The sequence below is a fragment of the Hemiscyllium ocellatum genome, chromosome 33, assembly GCF_020745735.1.
Source record: "Hemiscyllium ocellatum isolate sHemOce1 chromosome 33, sHemOce1.pat.X.cur, whole genome shotgun sequence".
Lineage (NCBI taxonomy): Eukaryota > Metazoa > Chordata > Chondrichthyes > Orectolobiformes > Hemiscylliidae > Hemiscyllium > Hemiscyllium ocellatum.
This window is the reverse complement of record NC_083433.1, coordinates 41,322,050-41,338,446: the sequence shown is the minus strand read 5'-3', so window position 1 is coordinate 41,338,446 and position 16,397 is coordinate 41,322,050. Positions and strand designations below refer to the sequence as shown.

The 16,397-nt window shown below is 37.9% G+C and overlaps 1 long non-coding RNA gene across 1 annotated transcript in view; it reads left to right on the top strand.

The window, feature by feature from the left end:
- The window catches only part of LOC132831432 (uncharacterized), a 29,493-nt gene extending 18,785 nt beyond the window's left edge, over nucleotides 1-10,708 (top strand). Inside the window, exons 2-3 of the long non-coding RNA XR_009646495.1 lie at nucleotides 6,548-6,617; nucleotides 10,641-10,708. This is a non-coding gene — a long non-coding RNA (uncharacterized LOC132831432). The remainder of the gene's footprint in view (nucleotides 1-6,547; nucleotides 6,618-10,640) is intronic.
- The last annotated feature ends 5,689 nt before the right edge of the window (nucleotides 10,709-16,397 follow it).

Below are 16,397 nucleotides of genomic sequence, written 5' to 3'. Positions count from 1 at the left end.
GGCCGCACGCCTGAGAGTCACCACCTTCACTTGTTCCTGTTTCTCATAATAATGTAACCCATCCAGTCCTTCCTGGAATAAAACAGAACAAAATGTGAATTTGGTTTTACTTGAAATATTTATAACTTGACATTCACTTTACAGGTCTATAGAGGTGAGAATTGTACTGTGATTATTTAAGTGAATTTAACATGATCATACAGTAAAAATAACTCTTAACATCAATGACAATGAATGAACTGAATAATATGTGATCATTTGTACCAGTTCTTGCAATGAAAATTCGATTTTATTTTAATGTTTGTCACCCATTACACCATGGGCATTGTTATTAGGGAATAAAGTAATGGAAGGATATCAGAGAAAATAAATAGACTTTAATTTTAGCTTCACTGCAATAATGAACCAAAACAATATTTGGAAATGTGGTTAAACTACATAACAAAGTTTCCAGTGTCATTATTGACGTGAAAACTATTTTAGTTTGCAAGTTGTTTTGCTCTAAGAATAATTGGAAATGAATTGTGATTATGAATTGACCATTTAAAATGTACTTTGAAGAGAATAATTAGATATATCTTTCGAGGAAATTAGGGAAGGAAATAAATATGTATACATTGGTTTTTATAGTTTAAAAATGTTTGGAAGTTGACTAGGAATATTTGATTGAGAGAGGCTGCATGATTATAAAGACTAATTCACCTTTTTCATTGCATTGTTGGTTTCACTAGAATCTGCTGTGGTCTAAGCTCTTGTTGTGTGCAATGGACTGTCACTAATAGCTTCATTAACCTGCGAGTCTCAGATCAGGTTTCCTTTGTCTGCAAGTCAGTCTGTAAGTGCGCGACACACCTGCTTTTCTGAGGGGAAACAGACATTCTATTCAAAGGAAATAAGTGGCAGTTCACACACCATAGGCAGGGAAGTGTTTTTCTGAAGAATTTCATTGTCTATCTATAAACCGATGGTATCTGTGTTTGTCAGTTTGTGGAGGATTCAGTCCTTTGTTCTCAGCTGTTTTATACAAGCAGTTGTTACATTATGTCTTTGCCAAGAATATTGTTTACTTTCCCCTTTTACTGTGATTGTGCAGGTTAGACTATTCTGTGAATCAATAATGTTCAGTAACTGAACATTGAATAGTTTAGACTCTAACAGAGCAGTTGCCTTGTTTTCAGCTAATTATTCATTTTTTTATTTCCAGGTTGTGTAGAATGTTACAGAAACAGGCTCTGAGCAATGTTTCCATTCACTTGTATTGGAGACACTGACAGCCACGTGGTCAGTCAGTTTCAGGCTGATGGATCAGTATCTCTGTCCTATTAGATGGTGGTCACTTGCTCAGTTTCCGATGGCTCACCTCAGCGTCAGTCCATCAGCTGCTGAAACCCTGCATCCAGCATTTGTTCTCTGTCACCGTGACTACTCCAATACAGTCCCAGCTTGTCTCCCACATTCTACCTCTATTACCTCATGATCACCTCAGATTCTACTGTCTGTGTCCTTGCAGCAAGTTGTGTCAGACACCTACCTCAGTTTTAACCTGATCTACATCATGTTCAGAAAGATATTTTCAATATTTGGTTCACTGCTTTTAAACCTACCCGTGCCTTCACCCTGTCCTCCCTGTGTAGTTCCACACCTCCCTGAGGTATCTGCACTTATCCAATTCCAGCTGTGTGAGGGTTTCTTACTTTGTTCTCCTCCCTGTTGGTGGCTTTAGTTTCAGTTGCCTTGAACCTAAACTTGGTCATTCTCTTCCCCCATTCCCTGCAACGCTCCTTAATTCTCCCTGTTGATCAAGGTTTTGGTTCCCACCCTTTGTAGCTCGGTAACAGTCCTGTGGTATCGTTGCTGAACTGTTAATGCAGAGACCCAGTGAATATTCTGGAGTCCCTCATTCGAATCCCACCACAGCAGATGTGTAACTTGAATTTAATAACCATCTAGAATTATGAGTCGATTGATGAAATTATTCTCCATTGTCTGGGTCACTGATGTCCTTTAGGGAAGGAAGCTTCCATCCTTACCTGGTCTGGCCTACATGTGACTCCTTACAGCAATGTGGTTGGCCCTTACCTGCCCTCTGGGTAATAAATGCTGCCCTCAGCCAGTGGCACCTACATCCCAGTGAATGAATTTTCAACAAAGCTCTCAGTCCTTGGATCATGTGAGAGAGAAGCAGAAGGTGACTATTCGGCCCCTCGAGCCTGCCCAACCATTCAATAAGACCAGGCCTGATCTGTTAGTAATTTATATTCCATCTCCCCCCAACGTCCCTTAACAAGAATCTATCAACCTGTGTCTTAAAAGTACTCAGTGAGCACACCTTCTGAGGCAGAGAGTTCCAAATTTGCACAGCCCTCTGTTGGGAAACAAATATCATCATCGCTGTCCTGAAAGGGTGAACCCAATTTTAAAGCAGTTCTCTCTAGTTCAGGAATGACTCACACGTGGAAACATCCTTTCCACATCCACCTTATCAAACCATTCAGTATGTTAGATACTTCAGTCATGTCACCCCTCACTCTCCCAAACTCTAACTGTAACAAACCTATCCTGTCCAACCGATCCACATTTTATTTCTGTCACGCCGGGTGTGAGTGGGGTTGAAATGTTATGTTATGTTTATTGTGCAGTGAACGTGTTGCTTCACTGTGTGGGGTCTAAGAGTCGACATGAGCCATACTAGCTTCCCTGTCTCACTGTATTACATATATCTTATATCACTGTCGTGTTTCCATCCCTCCCTACCTCATCGAACTAAAAAGAATGACAGAGATCGAGAAAAGTTGCTCGAAAATTTGTTGTTGCATAAAAGGTATTTAATCTGTTTGTACAGATTGCATTGTAATTGTAGTAACCAGTTCATTAAAAGTTACTGACAAAATATTTTAAGAGGATCTACCGTTGGTGGTGAAATGCTGCTGGTTCATATAAGAGAGGGCTGGGGTGAATACTGTACTTGGTTTTGATGAGAAAGTTGAGCAAGGTCAGATTCTTTTATCTTTTTCAATAAGGGGCAGAGATTGCAGCTAGGACAGTGTGGAGCTGTTTTGATCTTGTAGACATTTTAAAAATATTTATTTGATGTGATGTGGGTGTCACTGGCTGGGCCCAGCATTTATTCCCCATCTCTAGTTGCCCTTGAGAAATTGGTGGTGAGCTGTCTTCTTGAGCCGCTGCACTCTACCTGCTGTGGGTGTACAGCACAACACTGTGAGGAAAGGCTGAGGCACTTGGGGCTGTTCTCATTGGAGAAAAGAAGGTTTAGGGGAGATTTGGTAGAGGTGTACAAGATGATTAGGGGTTTAGATAGGGTTGACAGTGAAAACCTTTTTCCACTAATGGAGTCAGCTGTTACTAGGGGACACAGCTTTAAATTAAGGGGTGGTAGGTATAGGACAGATGTTAGGGGTAGATTCTTTATTCAGCGGGTTGTGAGTTCATGGAATGCCCTGCCAGTAGCAGTGGTGGACTCTCCCTCTTTATGGTCATGTAAGCGGGCATTAGGTAAGCATATGGAGGTTATTGGGCTAGTGTAGCTTAGGTAGGCTTCGGTCGGCGCAACATAGAGGGCCGAAGGGCCTGTACTGTGCTGTATTTTTCTATGTTCTATGTTCTATATAATACCTTGGGGTGGGGATTTGCAGGATTTTTTCCCAGCGACAGTGAAGGAACAGCTATATATTTCCAATTCAAGGTGATTAGTACCTTATCAGGGAACTTGAAGATAGTTGTATTTCCATCTAGCTGCTACCCTTGTCCTTCTCGATGGAAGTGGCCATGGGTTTGAAAGATGCTGGTTACTGATTTCCTGCAGTGCATCTTGTAGATAGTATATACTGCTGCTACGGAGCATCAGTGGTGGTGGGGGGGGGGGGGGGGTAGATACTTGTGGATGCTGTGCCAATCAAGCGGGCTGCTTTGTTCCGGATGGTATCAAGTTTCTTGAGTGTTGTTAGGCCAGCACTATCCAGGCAAGTGGCGAGTATTCCATCACACTCCTGACTTGTGTCTGCTAGCTGTTAGACAGGCTTTCAGGAGACAGCAGTTAAATTACTCTTGTAGCCACTGTGTTTATGTGGTGAGACTAATTCAGTTTCTGATCAATAATTATTCCCAGGATGTTGAGAGTGGGTGTTCAGTGATGGCAACACCACCGAATGTCAAGCGATGGTGGTTAGGTTATTTCTTATACGAGATGGTCATTGCCTGCATTTGTGTGGGATGTATGTTACTTGCCCCTTGTCAGCCCAAACCTGGATATTGTCCAGATCTTGTTGTACTTGGACTTGGACTGCTTCAGTACCTGCTGAGGGAATTAATTATTAACTTTCAATAACCATGAAATTATGCAAATTCCTTTTTCTAACAAATGTCATGGACTGTATCTTGTGGTCACTCTGACATTCACTTTGGTTATCTCCTTACTCTCTTCCTGTTTCAGACACAAATGTTGGATCATCGATCAGGATAAAATTACATCAATTTCTCCGTCTTCAAAGTGCACTGATAGATTTTCAAAATCTAAGTGTTGCTAACATCTAATTATTGTTCAATTCAGTAGGGGGTATAAATGTGTAATAATGGCTCAGTACATGAAGTAATGTGAAAATATGGCAGTGTACAAAGTCACAATGATTGTGAATATCAATTTTTATTATAACCATATAAACACAGTTGAATCGATTTAATTATATTTGACTTCAATGCTCACATTGATTGTACTGCTGATCACAATAAGAGTGAACTATTCCTTGTGACAAAATTATTTAAAATTCATGTCACTTTTTTATGAACACAAAATAGAATCAACACCCGTTTGTTCTCTCCTTTACCCATCGCAGTCAGGTTTGAATTGTATAATGCTAGCTTGATACAGCACGGAAACAGGTCATTCAGGCAGCCCGGCCAGGTTCCCTAAACTAAACTAGCCCCATTTTCCTGTGTTTGTTCCATATCCCGCTGGACGTTTTCTATCCATGTAACTGTCCAAAAGTCTTTTAGATGTTATAAGTGTACCAGCCACCGCCTTTCCTCTCACAGCTCATTCCATGTGAGCCAAATACACTTTGTGAAAAAAGTTGCCCCTCAGATCCCTTTTAAATCTTTCCCACTTACCTTAAATATAATTTACACTGTAGAATCTTTATGACTGCAAAGTTATTAAAAGTTGAGAGGTACTTAGAAGCAGCATAATAACATTCATAGTTTAGTCAGTGAACGGAAGCAAATAAATTCACGATATTGTGTACATTACAATGAACAACAGATACTAGTTGAGAAAATGTTGGATTGAAAAACAATTCAGTAGACACTAAGATATTTTCTAATCAACTCTGATGTGCTTTGACACATCTCTGTTGAAGGTTAGAATTGAATCCATACCTCCTGGTCTTTCAGTACAGACATTACCAGAGCTCTACATAATGTTCCTATGCAAGAAGGGCAGGACTATAATCACATACTTACTGTGGTTACTCACAGGTAAACTGCTCAAATATTTATTGTGATAATCAGACTAGGATTGTATTAGACAATTCCAGTTTGTAATGGACCGATAAAAGGAATTAGTAATTTCTAAAAATGTTGGAACGAAACGACAATGATCTTAAATATAAATCTCATGATAATCAAGTAATTAAATATGTTTGAAGCACTTATTCATGTACTCAAAATTAAACTGCTTTGTAATGCACATGACTTGGAAATAAAGCATTAGTCATTCAATGTGACTATTAAGCGAAAGATAATGTCCATCATTTTCACAAAATTGTGATTTCTAAGAATTCAAGATTTATTGTAAAAGAATAGAGCAAACGTTTGTTAATTGTGGTTTGTATACACAAGAAACACGTGAAATTAATCCAATGTTTACCATGAAAAATATTTAGCTCTTATTGTAACAATCAGAAATATAGAAATGTTAGCATTGAAATGAAATACAATCAATACAAGAACGCAAAAAACTGTGGATACAGAAAATCAGAAACAAAAATAGCTGATAACAAATTTAAGAATGATGAGAAACCCCTTATTGCAATGTAATTATGCAATATGTTGGAAAGAACTGAAATATTGATGTGAAAACTAGTTAGCCATCTCTTAATTGATAAGACTGATTAATAATCATTTAACTAATATGAGAATTCAAATGAAAGAGAATGAGATAGTTACTATGAGTGTTGGGTGAGAAAACTTTGCTTGATTGCAGGTGTGTTGACCTGAAACGAGTGTAAATATTTCATCATGATACTGGCACTAAGAAATAATAGATTCAACTCTCATGATGGTGTGATAGTTGACATTACAATTAAAGAATAATTAATGTTGGAACTCAACACTTAAAATGATTCAATATTTTCAAAGCAGTTTGTACTGGATGTTCATTAAGATCAGTAAACTGAGAATTAAAATATTGGTTTAATTTCAAAACAAAAATCATACCTTCAGAGATTATTCATCAGAATAGTTTTGTCATTGAAAGAAACTTCATTTATTCAAGAATTCTGCATTTTCCTCATTTTCTGTCTTTTTCCCACAGGGATCTGCACTGGAACCCTTCTGTTTGCGGGACAAATATATGTAAGTGACATGGATTAAAATCTAATTTGGTGAGTTCATAAGTTTGTTGACGATACAAAGTTCAGGGCAGTTGTGGATAATGTAGAGGGTTGTCAAAGAATGCAGCAGGAAAAAGATAAATTGCAGATATGGGCAGAGAAATTAAAGGCAAAGTTTAATCCATGCAACTGTGAGGTGTTTCACTTTGGGAGCTCAAATATTAAGGAAAAGTAGGTAATGGCAGGACCCTGAACAGCTTTGTTGTTCAAAGGGATCTTGGCGTTCAAGACCATGGCTCCCTGAAAGTGACCATGCAAGTAGATAGGGTGGTCAGGAAGGCAAATGGCATGCTTGCCTTTATTGGTCATGGAACTGGTTACACGAGTCAGGATGGCATGTTGCACATTTATAAGACTTTGGTTAAGGCATACTTAAAGTATTGTATTCACTTCTATTCGCCACATCATAGGACGGGTATGGAGGCTTTGGAGAGGGTACAGAGGGCGTTTACCAGGATGCTGCCTGGATTTGGAGACATGAGAAAAACTCATGTTGTTTTTTTTTGTGGAGTGGCGGAGGATGGAGGAAGAATTGATGCAAGTCTATACAATCAGGAGATACGGAAATAGGGCTGACAGTCAAAATGTTTTCCCAGAGTTGAAACGTCAAAAGTAAGTGACATGCGTTTAAGGTTAGGGGAGACAGTTCAAGGGGCATGTTTTTTACAAAGGGAGTGGTAGGTGCCTGGAATGAACTTCCAGGGTTGGTGGTGGAGGCAGATATATTAGGGCTTTTTTAAATGTTCTTTAGATAATTTGGAAGGATATGGACCAAGGATAGACAGAAGGGGTGAGTTTATTTTGCATTATGTTCAGCACAACGTTATGGGCCAAAGGGCCCATTCCTGTGTTGCACAGCTCTTTGAGAGAAAACTCATATCTAACACATATGACATTTAATCTAATCAATATTTATTCACTTGTGTCAAAAATAGGAATAAAATAAGTTGAGAATGAACTTGACTCTTATCTAAAGATATAGTTTGTCATTCACACAGGTAATGCTTTGGTATTTTTTTCTGAATTATCAGATTTGATTGAGATGTGTTGAAAATGTTTGCAGTTACTGATCTGCTGAACGAAAATGACCCCTTTTAAACTGATGATTGGACTAGAAACCTTTTAGAAAACTTGAAAAAATTCAGTAAGGTGAGATACACATCATAATTTAATACTATATTTCTTATTGACAATACTCCAATAATTTTTTTTCACGTCTATACCAAAAAGAGTGATTTTCCATCCAATGCTCATTGGAAATATCTGAATGCCACTCATTTCAACAATCAAAGTAACCATAGCCTCATTGATTAAGAGATATCTAATGACATTTCGCCAATAATTACTGTTTATTTCAGCAGATTGTATGTTCAAACAGCAATGTGAGATTTCTCTTTAATATTCAGTTCACTGACAGCATATTAATAATTTAGTTATTGCTAATATCTAATAACTGATCAATCCAGTAAGGGATATAAAAGTGGAATTATGGCTCAGTACATCAACTGATGGAAAGATGTTGCAGTGTTCAATCTCCCAATTATTGTGAATATCGACGTATATTTTGATATGATTTGATTATATTTTTCTTCAACGTAAAGGTTTGTTGTATTTCTGATCTCAGCAAGGGTTAAATAATTTAAAGCTAAAAATATTCAAAATCGTGACTTTTTTTGTAAACACGAGAAAAAAACTTACATGTGTTTGTTCTTCCCTTTATCAATCAGAGTACATTTTGAATTGTTGGAAGTTGTACAATTGTGAAATGAAGGGGAGCTGCCTGCAGCTGAATAGTCACAGTGAATGAATTTTTTTGGTGATTCCATCTGCTGCAGAGCATTCTAACTATCTTTTCATTATCAGAAAAATTGCTTTAAACATATTCAGCAGTTGTATTTTTCATGAATTTACAATAAGCGCATGATATGTATATTTATTTTTCCTTCAATTGTCACAATACTAATTTTTACGATAGAGCCGAGATACTTAATACCATAAATGTGTGGTCTCTAAAAGAAAGCCATGGAAGGCTAGATAGAATTCTTGAACAGCCTGTATATTTGAAAGAAAAAAAACAATTCCTTCCAAAAAACAAAGTTAAATAATCACACAAAACCAGGTTATGGTCCAAGAGGTTTATTTGGAAGCGCTAGCTTTCGGAGTGCTGCTCCTTCAACCAACTGATGAAGGAGCAGCGCTCTGAAAGCTAGTTCTTCAAAATAAACCTGTTGGTTCATAACCTGGTTGTGCTTGATTTTTTAAACTTTGTACAGCCCAATCCAACATTGGCCCCACCAAATCATTCCAAAAACACTCTACATATGTACCTTTTAACAATTCAATAATCCTGCAACAGGATTACAATTCTCAGTTTATCTATTTTAATAAATATCTAATCAAAATCTAACAACTACTGGAAAACATAAACCATTTTATCTGTTAAAACACACAATTTAATTATCAAATCATTGTTATCACGGTATGTGAACTATATTTTCAGTCTCCAGTGATGTGAAGTGACCCTTGGACAGAAATTATACATTCTAAATTCACCTACAACCAGATAAATCGGGACAAACACAAAATTAATCAAACTAAGTCAAACAGCAGCGAGAATCAATCAGTTCCAGGATGACCCAAATTTTCTTACACCTTGACTTCCAGCCAATGCCTGAGCATTATATACCTCTCTTGAAAATGTCAACAATGAAGGGTTTTTGCACCAACACATTGAATGCTTTGAATCCAGCTAATGACCACATGTAGACATTTGTCACAAAACTATTAACCATTGGGTGGCACAGTGGTTAGCACTGCTGCCTCACAGTGCCAGAGACCCGGGTTCAGTGCCCGCCTCAGGTGACTGACTGTGTGGAGCTTGCACATTCTCCCGGCGTCTGTGTGGGTTTCCTCTGGGTGCTCCGGTTTCCTCCCACAATCCAAAAATGTGCAGGTTAGGTGAATTGGCCATGCTAAATTACCCATAGTGTTAGGTGAAGGCGTAAATGTAAGGGAATGGGTCTGGGTGGGTTGCGCTTCAGTAGGTCCGTGTGGACTTGTTTCGCCAGAGGGCCTGTTTCCACACTGTAAGTAATCTAATCATGAAAAAATATATCAAAGCTCTTGAAATCAAAGTAATCACTGCACATAAAGCCATAAGATGATCTTCAAGGCCACCTAATAATTGTTCAGTGAAAAACCTTTTCTCAGTATCATATTGGTCTCAGGATAAGTAAACACAGCAGACATTACGCTATCACATCATCCCAAAGATATGCAAGAGATACCTTCTTATAATTTACACACCACATGTTCCCATGCCAATAATCACACTTCATTATTTGTGACTGAGGATGCTGATAGTAACATGTATCGAGATGAAGGAATTCCTAAATATAGGCGAGTTTTCTGATAAGTTCCCTCCAGTCATCATGTTAAGAAAATGTAATTGTAGCTAAGTACATTGTGAACAGATCCCCATTAAACCTTTTCACGTGTTTACTCAGAGACACGATTGAAACATTTCCTCTATAAATGCTGTTGACTGTATTTCGCTATAATACCCATGTTCCTTATCGATTTATTTTCTTTGTAATGCTGACACAAATGTCTGAATGTTGATGACATGGAAAATTGAATGGATTATGTATTGTAAGAAAAGCTGAGACAGCAAGTACAGATTGCAGGAGTATCTGAGAATGTTGAATGACAAAACAGTTCTGATCAATAATAACTGCATATCGAATGTATTTTCCAAAACATCATCCCAGCATTCTAGTTTTCAGCTCACTGATACTAATTACTGTGTCATCGATATCAGAGCAAACTCGTTTGGAAATATTGAATCATTTAATGTGTCAGAGTTCTAAAATAAATTACCAATTCATTGTTAGACCAACATCACACAATAATTCTGTTTAAGTTTAATAACAAATATCATGAGATTCACATTTCAATCTATACCATTATTTCTTCGTGCCAATTTTACAAAGGAAAATGGACTTTTTTTTTCAGGTCAACACAACCATGAACCAAGCAATGATTCCTCATCCAACACTCACAGGAAATATCTGATGCCTTCTCATTTGAATGTTCACAGAAATCATTGGATTAATATTCGGCATTACAAATGACGATACGTCTAATTGTTTTAGACTCCAATCATTAATGTTCATTTCTACATGTTACAGATCGCAATATGAAGTTTCTAATTATTTTAGTTTGCAGTGACCTGTTTTAAGACAAATTTTTCCTTATATCTAATATTTAATCACTGATGAAATCCCGTATATTTGGCTTTAAGTGTGGAATTAAGTCTCAGTGACGTAAGCATATTACACGGTATTGTTCCCTAATGGTAGCGAATGCAGATTTGTATTTTAATACTGAAATCCTGGTTGATTTGCTGTTGTAGGGGTGCCCTGCCCCATCTGGAATAGAATGGCCTATGTTGGCTCATACGAAATGTCCGACAAACAAAAAGACGCAACCTGCTTTAGAATTAGAACACAAGATGGTGGAGGAGAGATAAACTAACAGTCTGTTCCAATCTTGATGAAAGAAAATAATCTTTTGTAAAATCCTACTCCAAGTCCATAAGTATGCCAGTCCAGACAGTTATATTCCAGACAGTAATAAGAACATGCCAGATACAGAAAAACGACCAACCCTGACCTTCATTAATGAAAGAATAATTGTCCCAGTGAATGAATAAACACCAGCTGCAGGATACAGCCCAGTTAACTTTCACAGCAGCTATCATGGCAACAGACAGGGTTCATTTGTCAGAAACAGTTACTATTTTAAAGTTGTTCAAAACATTAAAAAAACTTCTAATTGCAGATTCTTGAGAATTGTGGACAAGGCAGAGTGTGAGGCTGGAAGGAGTGTAATAATTAACTTTGTAAACTGAAGAAATAAGATACATTGAGAGATACCAATGCCAGGAGGTTTTAGGACCTTTTAAACATCATGAAACAATAGGAAGCTGGGGCTATCCATAACAATGTCCATCTGAGATTAGGTGTTCTACAGGATCGGGTGTCTGTATAACGAGGGAAGGACTGTAACCACATTGCATGTGGCCATTGTAATACAGCAAGTGTGTACAATTACTGCTTTTACTGTACACGTTACAGTGTGTCATGGACCTACATTCTGAGATTGGCCTTGGGGGATGATCGCAGCAAGGCGTTCGATAAGGTCCCCCACAGTAGTCTACACAAAATGCAGAGGAATGGGATTGTGGGAGATACAGCAGTTTGGAACAGTAATTGGCTTGCTGAAAGAAGACAGAGGGTGGTGGTTGATGGGAAATGTTCATCCCGGAGTCCAGTTACCGGCGTGTACCGCAAGGGTCGGTGTTGGGTCCACTGCTGTTCGTCATTTTTATAAACGACCTGGCTGAGGGCGTAGAAGGGTGGGTTGGTAAATTTGCAGACAACACTAAAGTCAGTGGAGTTGTGGATAATGAGGAAGGATGTTGTAGGTTACAGAGAGACATAGATAAGCTGCTGAGCTGGGCTGAGAGTTGGCAAATGGAATTTAATGTGGACAAGTGTGAGGTGATTCACTTCGGTTGGAGTAACTGTAATGCAAAGTACTGGGCTAATGGTAAGATTCTTGGTAGTGTAGATGAGCAGAGAGATCTCAGTGTGCAGGTACACAGATCCTTGAAATTTGCCACCTAGGTTGACAGGGTTGTTAAGAAGGCATACAGTGTTTTAGCTTTTATTAATAGAGATATCGAGTTCTGGAACCATGAGGTTATGCTGCAGCTATACAAAGCTCTGCTGCGGCTGCACTTGGAGTATTGTGTACAGTTCTGGTCACTTCATTATAAGAAGGATGTGGAAGCTTTGGAAAGGGTGCAGAGGAGATTTACTAGGATGCTCCCTGGTATGGAGAGAAGGTCTTATGAGGAAAGGCTGAGGGACTTGAGGCTGTTTTTGTTGGAAAGAAGAAGGTTGAGAGGTGACTTAATCGAGACATATAAGATAATCAGAGGGTTAGATAAGGTGGACAGGGAGAGCATTTTCCAAGTATAGTGATGGGGAGCACAAGGGGGCATAACTTTAAATTGAGGGGTGATAGATATAGAACAAATATCAGAGGTAGTTTCTTTACTCAGAGCGTAGTAAGGGTATGGAATGCTTTTTCGCCACCTCCAAATGGACCCCACCACCAGGGACATATTTCCCTCCCCTCCCCTATCAGCGTTCCGAAAAGACCACTCCCTCCGTGACTCCCTCGTCAGGTCCACACCCCCCACCAACCCAACCTCCACTCCTGGCACCTTCCCCTGAAACCGCAAGAAATGCAAAACATGCGCCCACACCTCCCCCTTATTTCCCTCCAAGACCCTAAGGGATCCTTCCATATCTGCCACAAATTCACCTGCACCTCAACACACATCATTTATTGTATCCGCTGCACCCAATGTAGCCTCCTCTATATTGGGGAGATAGGCCGCCTACTTGCAGGATGTTTCAGAGAACACCTCTGGGACACCCGGACCAACCAACTCAACACTTCAACTCCCCCTCCCACTCCACCAAGGTCATGCAGGTCCTTTGACTTCTCCATCGCCAGACCATTGCAACATGACGGTTAGAGGAAGAGCGCCTCATCTTCCGCCTAGAAACCCTCCAACCACAAGGGATGAACTCAGATTTCTCCAGTTTCCTCATTTCACCTCCCCCCACCTTGTCTCAGTCAAATCCCTCGAACTCAGCACCGCCTTCCTAATCTGCAATCTTTTCCTGACCTCTCCGCCCTCAACCCATTCCGGCCTTATACCCTCAACTTGACCTCCTTCCACCTATTGCATTTCCAACGCCCCTCCCCCAAGTCCCTCCTCCCTACCTTTTATCTTAGCCTGCTGGACACACTTTCCTCATTCCTGAAGAAGGGTTATGCCCGAAACATCGATTCTCCTGTTCCTTGGATGCTGCCTGACCTGCTGCACTTTTCCAGCAACACATTTTCAGTTCTGATTTCCAGCATCTGCAGTCCTCACTTACTCCTATGGAATGCTTTGCCGGCAACTGTAGAAGATTCGCCAACTTTAAGTACATTTAAGTTGTCATTGAACAAGCATATGGAGGTACATGGAATAATGTAGGTTGGATGGGCTTCAGATTGGTATGACAGATCGGCGCAACATCGAGGGCCGGAGGGCCTGTACTGCACTGTAATATTCTATGTTCTATGTTAACTGGTTGCAGCATAGATAAACATCTCCCACTTCCCAGAGTTCTGCCTGCCTTCTGAGTCTTCATTCAGTGGAAAACACTCCTGCAGCTATGATGACACTTCAATTCAATACAAACACTGACTTTGTGTGAAATTATTACTTTCAGAGCAATATAATTTCCATGTTAAAATTGTTTTAGTTTTTATGTGTGCAAGAAAACAATGTAGGTACATCCATTTGTTCTTTAGTTCAACAAACACTAAATTTTAATTTATTGGAAACACTACACTGGGGTGAAAAGAACGATTCTTAAGCTCAAATCTCACATTAAACGGTTGTTTCTATTTTTCAAATCCTATGACCTCCAAAACAATATTTATTTAATTTCATAAGAAGAAAAAACAACTGCTATATAAATGTTGAGATAGTTTCTTTTTCTTCCAACATTAGTTTTCAATGAAAAATAATCACACAATTATCAGTCATTTGGTACAAAATGACTTCTGGGACCAAACGTCATTAACACGACCTTTCCTTCACAATAATACTCCCTTTCCTGGCCTAATTATTTTCTTCCTAATTCTGACATAAATGTCTCAACATTTATCATGGTAAAAATTACATTAATTAAATAGACATGACTCTAAAAATAAAATCAATTCTTGCTGAGTGTTTTTTAATTATTAAAGCCACCTTTTACATTTTAATTTTCAGTTTATTAGTATTAATGAATATACAATTGACATCAGAGCAAAGTGCACTCAAAATATAAATTTATCTAACAGGATTTTTGAAAAAGATTATTGATTGCAGTAATTACACAACATTTTAGCTTAGAATTTGTAACAAGCATGTGATTGTCGCCTTGCCCATTATGGTTGGGAACATTATGAAGGAATCTTGTGCAGCTCTGTTACTGTCTCTGCTACCACACCAGTAGGCACAGTTTCAATTCCCACCTTGTACAGAATTCTGATTCGAAAATATCTAAGAATCAATTGAATTGCCTTTCAAATCAATATTCGATATGCTTCCATCTGTTGTTAATTCCAATAATCACAGTAATTGTTATTTACTTTCTTCAGGTCACTAATAACAGAATGTATCTAATTCCACTCAATCAATATTCTTTGGAAAATATTTGAGAATGTTGCAATCATAAAGATGAAATATACAAAGGAATTATATTCATTGATTTTGTTTTGTTCTGAAGAGCTTAGTTCGGGCAACACATAGAACTTGATTCTCCAGTGCTACAATTATTAGAAAATAATATCGTTCTTCTTCAGTAAAATAAACAAATGCCACTTGCTATTATTTATCAATTTTTAGTTATTGATCTGTTTGTGAATTGTGTGAAATGATTAGTTTTCCACTCACCTATTTATGTTGAATGTAAGATTGAAATGCTGTGAAAATATCAGGGTGTGTTCGTTTGAAAATTGACTTTACATATTTCTCACTTACCTCATTTATTGCATGATGTCTTAAGTGTGTTTTGCTCAGCAATTCTAGTAAATATTTAAAGATGTCTAATCTTAAACAAGATCCTTCACACCCAAATATCAGTCTGTTCCTATTTCATGTAAATTCCTCAATTTTATTGAAATCAATGTTAACACAAAACAGTGCTCATAAAGCAACACAAAGTTCCTTATCACCACCTGATTACTAAGTAAATACCTTATTGTTCCTGAGACTAATAACAACAGTAAGCATTTGACTACTATTCCCTGCAGTAGGTGCAATTGATACCTTATATTTCAGTCCAGTCGTCAACGATGATTTATATTGTTTCAACCAATAATTCAACTTTATCATGGACATTGACTGTAATACAAGAACATTGGGAACAAAAGTTTTGTCATTCTAACAATTTTTAAGCTTTTTGTTGTTTGCAGCAGACAATTCAAATTATAACCATTTTTGTTGCAAATTCAACAAACGCTTCATTTCAAATTTGTGAAATTCCTACATTTTTGAAAAAAGGTATGTTTTATATCAAAGGACTGCTTTTTCAAATCACGTGTGCTACAAAATGATTATTGCTTTCATTTCATTGTAAGAAAAGAACAGCTTTGATCAGGTCGATTGTTTTTTGTCGTTTCTATTCCGACGTTATTCATCATTGTACAATAATGACAAAATGATTAAAATTGCTTTATATCCCACATGTTGTTGACTACATTGTTTGTTCAATTTCCTGTTTACTTTCATGATCTACTAATTCTCTTCCTAATTCTGACACAAATGTTTAAACATTCATCATCATATTAATCATATAAATCAATGTAACTCATCTCTACAAGGAGTTCAGTGGATGGAAATTCACAATTCTTGTAGAATGTATATTTTTGTATTACAAAACAAGAATCTTGTGCAATAATCACTGCATGGCTCATTGTTTTCTTCAGTCCATAAAACTAGGTCCTTCCTATTCCTCAGGTTACTGATCTTAATAAATATTCAATCAACATCACAGCAAAGTGCTTTTGAAATATTGAATCGTTTTACTTCTTCATGGACAACACTAATTATCAAGACATTGTCATTTCAATAATGGCACAATTTTTAAG